Raw genomic sequence first — 8,585 nt, forward strand, 5'->3', positions numbered from 1 at the left:
ATATATATATATATATATATCTATATATATATATATATATATATATATATATATATATATATATATATATTTATTGGCTAGGGTCTGTAACCATTAGTTCATAATAATGAAAACACATTTTGACATTTCTCTCTCTCTCTCTCTCTCTCTCTCTCTCTCTCTCTCTTTTTTACTTCCTCAATCGTTTCAATCTCACATTGTGGAAGCTTATGTCTTTCTTCTGAAAACATACATAACGATGAATGAATAAACACAATTTACTTGCATCTATCTCATATCTCGTTTTTGCTTGATCCAAGATATTTTTAAAAAGATTCATGAGCGATTCAACATTAAATGATAAAACTGAACCTTTTAATGTTGAATGATTTTAATATCTTAATATATAATTAAGAGAATATAGTGTTTCTTAACCGTTCAAATGTTGTATTAAACATGGTGAATGATGATCAATTGAGATGTGACATCTAAATATTTCATTCAAACGGCCACTTAATAGAGAAAAAGAAAAGCAACCCGAACTACATGATAAAAACTTATATATAATAATTGTTATCATAAAGTGTTTATACTCGGCTAGATAATACACACAAGAGTATGTACATGCTAATAGTGTTGTTCTAGCCTTTTTTCATAATGTGAATTTTTGTTTATATAATGTATAAAATGTAAAACTCTATCTTCATAATGGGCTTTTGACATAAAAGTCCTTAAGTTTATCAGGTTTTGTTGGTTTTGTCTCTGTGACACAATTTCATATCATAACGACATGACCAAAACTTATAATAATCGTTCATAGTCAAATAATATATCGAAAATGGTACTTGTATCTCTTCTTGTTTTTGCTTGATCCAAGATCTAAAGAATGGATGGGTAATTTGAAATTAAATGAGTAGTCTACTTGATGATTTCAGGTTAGTTTTTATTTATTAAAAATTTATTATAAGACCAAATGAGTTAAGCCAAAAGTAAACTTAACCTTAGGTATCAAGACATTAAGCCCTCATTAGTTTGTCTTTTTTTCATTGACTATCATCTCCCATTAAATTGACCAATATTGTTGAAATTGATATATCTTGTGAGATTTGTTTTTTGGAAATTATATGGTAAATTGGTCATTTTTTAAGATTATGTGGTTTATTCCAATTAGAAAACACATATCTTATATTCAATCTTATTTATACAAGACTCTATGGAAAGAGAGAAAAAATCGTCATTCCAAGTGTTTTGTGTAGGAATATATACAATGGGTTCTCAACTACCCATTATGGCTTTTCGCTTTCCAAGGATATGGGAGAGGAAATCCCTTTGGACGATACATTAAGACACTGAAGTACGTCACAAATCTTCTCCTAACCAAATACCAACTGAAATCCTCAAAACTGATCAACTCCTGAACATCCAATATGGAAAGACGATTGTCTTACCGGATAGGTCACCATGTAGTTGGTTTGTGTGATAATATATAATACATGTTAATGCACTAAACAAAATATAATACTTAAATTATACAATGCCATTTTCATAAAATCTTGTACAGTTATCGATAACCAAATGATAAAATTTTAAAATAACCGTGAATCTAGAAATGCAACATTTAGTATGTAAAATGTCACACAACATATAAAGATGTAATTTATGTATAAATCTTAGTTTTATAAAACTAATCATGGAACTAATGTTGATATAGATGAGGAAGTGTGTAACACCTAGAATCAGAAAGACTAAGAAAAGAAAGTAAAAGCTCTAAGTCAAGGAGTCAACTCGTCGAGTCCAGGGAAGAAGTCGACGAGTCGGAGCGGGATCTGGGTTATAGAATAAGTGACCGACTCGTCGAGCAAGAGAGTGGACTCGGCGAGTCTGGTCTGGATGAGAAAATCCCTAATCTTTGGGTTTGCTCCTTATTTAAAGGACCTTATGTCCTCTCCTCAGCCCCCCCCCCCCCCCTTGACGGCCAGAAGCTCCTATAGACGATTCCAAACCCTAATTTGAGTGAGAGAAGGAGGGAAGTGAGCTTGAGGATTTTGCAAGAGGAAGATTTGGAGGATATGACCACTAAGGAGCTGGAGGATTCAACTCTTTGGTTCAGAGCATCAGTTTGAAGGTAACAATCTGTCACTTTGCCTTTGTTGCTTCTAGATCTTTTCTTGGATGATGTTTTGGGGCCACTTTGGCATGTTAAGGAGCCATTTCGAACTAGAAGTTCAGATTTGAGGTTGCTACTTCAGATCTAGGTTTGTCTTGGCCCAGAGACCCATAAAGTATCAGCCCTTGGTGTGTTGGTGAAGCATGTTTGTCTCAAACCTAGCCCTAAAGTGTTTTAAGCCTATGGCTCCTTAGTTTCACGTAAAGTTTGCAACTTTACGTGAAGGGTGGGCTTTAGAAGGGTGGATCTACAGTTTGGAGCCCTTGCATGGCTCGAAAAGCCACTGAATGGATTAAGATCTGAAGCGACTCGGCCAGTCACATGGGTGGACTCGGCGAGTTGCATGTAGATGGGCAGGGACTCGATAAGTTGGAAGAACAACTCGGCGAGTCTGTTGAAGATTGCCGTGGACTCAACGAGTATGTTCTTGGACTCGACGAGTCGGGTCGCAGAACCCCCAACCTCTTTTGGTTAAGACTTAGATCAGTGAGTTGAGTGGTGACTCAGTGAGTTGGCCAGGATGGGACTCAAAGATCGTTGGACTCGACGAGTCTTGGGGTGACTTGGCGAGTTGAGTCATATTATGAGAGTTTATGTGTCCAAGGACTCGGCGAGTAAAGTCAACTGGAAAGTTGAGTTTGACCAGGACTTTGACTTTGACCAGAGTTGATTTAGTTTGACTTCTAGAAGTTCAGTTTCGGACTAAGTGTTATATTGATATTAGTAACTCGGGGAGCTAGTGGAGCAGCGGTTCAGAGAATTGTCGGCAGCAGCCAGAAGGTTATCAGCAAAGTTCAGCAGTGCATGTGAGTTTCCCTTTTGTGTGAATGGGTCTACGGCCACAATGCCGGCCCATGTCGTTATGAGTAGGAAGACCCGGGGGTTAGCCCTAGGCACTGTTTGCTAGTATGATATTTAGGACCAAGGTCCAATGTCAGGCGGGTGCCCAAGGAATCGTTTGCATGATAGAGTATACTTGTTGTCTGTGTGACGCATGTATATGCCTGGTAGGGAGGTGAGTATGGGCGAGGTCCCGTATCTCACCAATAGCAGAGTATGGACGGTGCTCCATATCTCATTAGCAGCAGAGAATGGGCGAGGCCCGAGATAGGTATGGAGTGAGTGTGGGTGGGGGCCCGTATCTCACTTACAGCAGGAGCTTGGACGGGGTTCCATGACTCACTAGTAACAGGATAGGGGCGAGGCGCAAGACAAGCGAGGCCTTAGGACAGGAATACAGTAGGGTATGTTTAGTCAAGTGTTATATGCTATTTTGTATTACGTGGTTAGCGGTTGGGGCCCAAAGATAGGCGGGGCCTAAGAGAAACAGATATGTATCCGAGCGGGGCTCGAATCCAGGCGGGGCCATTGTAGCAGGCAAGGCCCAAAGTAGTGGGCATGGCCCAGTATCTGCAGTATGTGTTTATGCAGGGTATGTGGTAGGTTGGATAACTCACTAAGCTTCTTGCTTATGGTTTTCAGTTTTGGTCTCAGGTACTTCCGGTAGCGGAGGGAAGAGCTCAGGGTGATCGCATGGCACACACCATTGATTAGTCAGCCTAGGATGTTTTACTCTGATAATGAGAATATGTTTTGAATTAATACTCTGAATTTATGTTATGACTTTTATAAATATGGTTTTAGTAATGTTTTAAAGAAAATTTTTAGTCGAGATTTTTGGGTTGTTACAACGTGATTCAAATTTTATGTCCATAACCAAAAAGTTGTAAAACAATAAAAGATCTATTTTGTCCTAATTAAAAGTTGATAATAAGATCTCATTCGTGAAAAATCATTCTTTATAGTGTTACATAAAACATTGTCATTGAGAATAAATAGTAGAATACTTTGTATTTTAAAATTAGTTTTACAATTGTAATGCGGATGCTGCTGCAGTCAAGTTTGGTCCTTCTACGATAATCCTGAAAAATTTTAATAACAACGGGTAAGAAAAAACACTTACATCATTCACTCATTATATTAATCATATACCTCCAAATAGGTTCACATAACATAATAATTCTAATATATATTGGATACACTAAGGAGGATTCCTCATACATTTGCGTCATGATCGAGGGAAGACTAAATCACACTTCGCGTCATGATCGTCATAATGAAGACTAGTCACACATCGCATCATGATCTTCCTCCACCTAACCGATTCTGCGAAGGATATCATCAGTCAATCTATCCATTTCACATATACCTATACTTGAAGATTGATCACACTAGCGTCATCATAATTTTCCCCCCTAACTGATTCAACAAAAGATATCATAAATAGTTCATCCATATAACCTATTCCACTACATCAAAGAGGGTATACTTAGAAAATATTACACATAAATAGACAAAACTTACATAATAAATGAATTATTGTAACTCAACTGAACAATACTTGAACATCTAAATACGGTTCACTGGCGAGTAGACACGCCGAGCACATATTAACCTATAATACTATTTCCGATTAATAACCATGGAATCTAGTAACTAATAACTAGATGCTTCATTAATCCTATTTATACGTTTATAACAATGACAATGGGAATACTCTATATCTAGTTATACCTAAGCAAAATTATAACTTACTTGATTGTCGAATGACTCGGAGAACGAAGAGCCTAACTTCGACGTTAAATCCTTTTTCTTGTTGGTTCCTTCCAACATTTCAACGTTTTGCTACAATACTCAAGAACGAAAAATCAAATCACGGGGGAAAGAGTGAGATTTTTTAGAGAGACAGGGATGAGAAATGAAGAGCCTTGAGGTTGTATTTATAGGGACCTAAAAATGCAATCGTGCCGCGTCCGAGAAGGAGACAGGTGCCATCCATGAGACGTGTTGAATATTTTTCATGTGTCTCACTTTGTGAAACGTTACCTGCCACCCCTCTTGTCGGTGCACCGTGTAGAAGAGTTATACGCCTTGAAACACCGTCTAGATGCACAAGAGCTTGCTTCCAGCTCAATAAAGCTCGGGTCTCTGGGCTCACAAGGCCACTCATGGTCCAGATCGAAGGTTCCAACCTCAATCCATACACTAATCACTCTATGACACAAGATAAACGGAAGAAAGCCCTAAAAGTTCCCTAAAAAAGATCCCATAAGGAAATGATCAAGCTAGCATCTTTTTACCTCCAACTGAAGCAAAACATTGAAGAATCTTTGGATCCAAAAGCCTTCTCTTGATCCAAGCCAAGATGCTCTCCATATCCCCTCTCAAAGTTGCACAAGAACACCCAAATTAGCCTCTTTCTCTCACAATGGATCGAACTGATCTTGGGTTTCCCACAGGGCTCTTTGGAGATAAGGGAGGCATAAATGAGGGCTTAAGGCCCTTTAAATAGGACACAAACCCAGAAAAATTAGGGTTTCTCTACCCAGCACCTACTTGGCGAGTCGTCTTTCTGACTCATCGAGTCCATTCATTAAAGCAACGCAGACAACTCGACTCTACTCGACGTGTTGGACTCTTAACTCACCGAGTCACTCCACAATTCTTCAAAAACTTAAACATACATTAATGTACCTGAAAGTCTGGATGTTACACCTAGTCTCTGATACCACTGAAGGGTTTTGAGCATTCTAACATTCCTAAGGTGTACATGCAACCCTAGAAACCTTGGATCTATGTTTTACTAAGATACATGCAAATTTGATTTTCCAAGGTTCTTAACCTAACTAGCATGGCATAGGGAACTTGAAACATAAAAGCTAGTAAAAGAGCTTAGCTTTCTTGTTGCTTGGATTCCTTAATAACTTTGTGAGCCTAGCACGCCAAATGTGATGCCTCAAGTGTTTCACACAACACCACAACTCTTGGAATAACATTGAGAGAAGTACACTGTAACATCCCAAATACACAGGCCAAAAATTTCATTTTTAAATACGTTATTAGAAAACCAACAGTGTAATAAAACATCTGTAATATCATGTCATGTCAAAACCAAAGTAGAAATAATCAAAACATGTTATCATAAAACAATATTAGAGTGTAATCCCAAAGATCTCATGTGTGGAAAACCACAGTGTGATGCACTACGATCGAGCCAGCTCCTTTCCTTAAAAAAAACGAGTACCTGAAACCAAAACTGTAAACCATAAGCACGAAGCTTAGTGAGTTTCCCCATCATACCACATACCATACAATCATATAATGAACAGCTAGGAGATACGGGCCTCGCCCACACTCATGGAGATACGAGCCACGCCCACACTCCGCTAGCTAGGAGATACGGGCCTCGCCCACACTCCGCTATCTAGGAGATACGGGCCTCGCCCACACTCCACTATCTCTAAGATACGGGCCTCGCCCACACTAAACTACTAAACCATAACATACAAGTATATACAATCATATAATGAACAGCTAGGAGATACGGGCCTTGCCTACACTCATGGAGATACGGGCCTCACCCACACTCCGCTAGCTAGGAGATACGCGCCTTGCCCACACTCAGCTACTAAACCATAACATACAGGTATCACACAGACAACGAGTATAAACAATTCTATCATACAATCATATATCATAATCAAACTCAACTATGAGATATGGGCTCTGCCCACACTCCAATAGTAACGTATCATCTATACGGGCCGGACTTGGTGCCTTAGACCCATTCCTATTGGAAGGAAACTCACCTCACACTGCTGAAGTCCCGCAGACCCAATCCCACACTGCTGAAGTCCTGCAGACTTGACCCCAGCTGCTAGATGACAGATTCCCGATCTGTCAACATCAAAATAACACCCAATTAATAATTGGGTTCCACTACATAACTATGATCGCATACTTTGAATAATTACTACATTACCCTAAGCTTGGCTTACCCAAGCCCAAGGTCCAATCCATAGGCCAAAAGTCAACTAGGGATCAAGGCCCACATATGGCCCAATTTTCTAAATTGGGCCCAAACCTCTACATAGGCTTCCCTTAAGGCCCAATTGACCAGTCCAGTCCAACATGTCCCATTCTAAGGGCCCAATATCATACAACTCTCGAGGCCTAAACTATGGCTCATCTATGGCCCAATTTTCCAAATTGGGCCCAATCCTTCATTAGGGCCTTACCCTATAGCCCAACTAAATATTCTAGTCTATAATCATTCTTGGATGGCCCATTATTGGCCCAATTACCAATTACCCAATTGAAAAGCCCAACTCAAGGCCCATGTGACATTAGGGTTTCACATAAAATGACAATTAGGGTTAAGTGTTTTTCACTTAACCCATTAAGGGCTTAACCCACTAAGGACTTAATTCATTAAGTCCATTATTGCTTAGATTAATTTCTGCCAATGATTATTATTTAATATTTCACTTATTAAATAATTTCTTGTGTGTGTCCGGATAATTTGTCAAATATTAGTATTTTCTCAATTAGCCCATTAAGAACTTAGTCCATTAAGTCCTTTATTCTACTAGATAAATGGTATGGAATAGTTTGGGCTTAATTCACAATCCAATCCCAATGGCCCAAAAGTGGGTCCAAATAGGTCCAAGGCCCAAATACTCATAATTAGGGTTTTCCACCCAAACATGGCCCAATAGGCCCAAAACCGATCTCTAAGCCCATTAGGGTTTGCTAGTGGGGCACCACCCACTACCACCTCGGGTAGTGGTGGTCAATGGCGGCTCATGGCGGCGGCCACCACCTTACGGTGGTGGTTTGAGTTTCTTTTTCATTATTCCAAATTCAAATTACATTTTACAAAGCTAACTCAATCAACCACACACACACAAACACTAAACTAATCACGCACACATATAGGCACACTGTGGTGGCCGGCGGTGGCTCGTGGCGGCTGAAAGTGTAAAATAGGGTTGAAAGTGTAAAATAGGGACTTAGATTGAAAGGAATAAGAGAAGGAGGGGCTGGAGATGTAATTATCGGAGAGTTGCAATAAAGACCGGGTATATATGCATTATGATGAATCATTTGTGACCTAACCCTCACAAAGAGAGTGCAGCCGCCATCATCGGTTCATCAGCCGCCTCCACCTTATTTCCCCCACCTAGTGTCGCCGCTCCCTTCGTAGAGTCACCACCGCCGCTACTCTCCCTTCGATGACAACCAGCGCTGCAAGGAAGCCTCCGAGGACGGTGCACCTGTCGCATCTGTTCCATCACCTTGTTGAAGACGTCGCCGCCATGCGACCTCACTGTGACGATAGTAACCTCCAACCACCGCCTGGCGTCTTGAGGGTGCTGTGCGGGTTGCGTCCTAGGTCATCACCAATGTATAATAGCATTGTTCGGGGCTCATGAAGTAGGTTCGTTCATGGGGGATGGAATCTGCCAAGTTAGAGTGGTGAAGAACCACCATGGTGGCTGTCGTCGTTAGCACCGCCGCTGAAGCTGCTGTTGTTGCTAGTGTTGCAGTTTTCGTCCTCACCTTCCACCTCATCTTCAGTCTCTTCGTCAACCACAAC

Source organism: Lactuca sativa, chromosome 5, assembly GCF_002870075.4.
Source record: "Lactuca sativa cultivar Salinas chromosome 5, Lsat_Salinas_v11, whole genome shotgun sequence".
Taxonomy (NCBI): Eukaryota; Viridiplantae; Streptophyta; class Magnoliopsida; order Asterales; family Asteraceae; genus Lactuca; species Lactuca sativa.